The sequence below is a fragment of the Octodon degus genome, unplaced genomic scaffold, assembly GCF_000260255.1.
Source record: "Octodon degus isolate 3935 unplaced genomic scaffold, OctDeg1.0 scaffold00027, whole genome shotgun sequence".
In the NCBI taxonomy this organism is placed as follows: Eukaryota; Metazoa; Chordata; class Mammalia; order Rodentia; family Octodontidae; genus Octodon; species Octodon degus.
The window spans coordinates 11,847,833-11,849,517 of NW_004524603.1; positions in this window are offsets into that span (position 1 = coordinate 11,847,833).

Genomic DNA, 1,685 nt, shown 5'->3' on the forward strand with positions numbered 1-1,685 from the left:
TCTGAGAGCCAAAATTACCCATCAGAAGAGACTCTTGTCTCTTAGCAATGGGCCTGCCTTGTAGGTCCCGTCATCCCTAATCACTGGCTGGGAAATGCCCTGCGCAGCAAGGCCATGGCTCCGAGATTCCAGAACACACCAGCTGAGGGCCGCTGGCACTTCTGCAGCCTGCAGTTGGAAAGCTGAGCGTGGCATTTGCACGGCCTCCACAGTGCTTCTTCCTAAAACAGCTGCGTACACCTGTTCTGGATCATCTTAAATAGTGACTTAGCAAACCTCCCTGGTGACTCATGCCAGGAAACTGTACATAGGTAGATTTAGCTGTCTCCGTTCCTAAGTTAGAGTGTGGCTAATCATTTCCAGATCCTTAAAGCCCGTTTGGAGAAAGAATATAAAGAACCATCTTTAAATTAGACTCATGACTATAAATAATTGGAGGCAAGAGATGTTCAATGCTTGCCCATAGTTGGAAAGCATTCTTGCGAAGCAACCCTCCATTTGGAATTCCTGCAGCAGTCAGCCTCCTTCTGACCAACTAACACATCATGGGTAGCAATAGTGACTCTGATTGCTGTGTTTCTCCTGTCATTTCCAGAAAATTACTGATAATTTTATTTGCACACATTTATTATGAAGGACATAGAAAAATTTTCAGCAGTATTAGGGATGGATGATAGAGACAGATAGATGATAGATCGATAGATAGATGGATGGATAGATAGATAGATAGATAGATAGATAGATAGATAGATAGATAGATTAATCTCCTTTGAACTGAAAATGGCTGTATTTTACCCTACACCTATTAAGAGGTGGATTATTGGGATACAATTTGGATTTGGCCACCAAGGACAATAGGCAATAAGTAAGGGGCGGGTATGAGGCACCATTGTGTTTAGACAGTGTTTTTTAAACACTCATAGTCAGAATTATCCTCCAAACTCCTCAATATGACAGCCAAAATCCCTCTAATCTTGGCTTAAATTCCTCTGTAGAGCTAGAATGATATAAATCCTGTTAACATGTCCCAGTACAACGAACATTTTGTTTTTCTCACATGAAGTCATTTCCCATTCCTGTCTCCGGGTACTGGAATTGGTACAGCCTCCCATTGTAAAGCCCCCCATTCACCTCTGCCCATAAATATATTTTTTTTCAAAAGTAAGTTTTTGTGCTGCCTTCTCTTCAATTGCTTTGATCTCTGGATGAGAAATAACTGCATCATTCCTCCTTTCCAGGGACTGATTGGAAGCCAGCTGTAGTCCTAAGGGAGGTCTGACATTATTACCATTGCATTTGTGTGAATTCTCCTCTCCAGATTCATGGACATAGACTTGTCTTCAGACTTCTCAACCACAGAATCATTTCTGATTGCCACAGTGTCGCACAGAAGATGTGTCCGGTGAGAATGGGTTGATTTTCTCTAAAGAATATGTTTTCCTGGAGGCAAAAGAAAGGATCTGGGGTTGGAATATCACATGAGCAAGGCTTCCTAAGTGAGAATCCATTCCAGTCACCATTTTTATCCTTTTACAGGATCCCCTGTTGCTCCTGTGTCCCATTCTATTCCATCCCACCCCACCCCATCCCATCCCATCCTACCCCACCCCCAATCCCATCCCATCCCATTCCATCCCACCCCATCCCACCCTAATCCCATCCCATCCCATTCCATCCCACCCCAC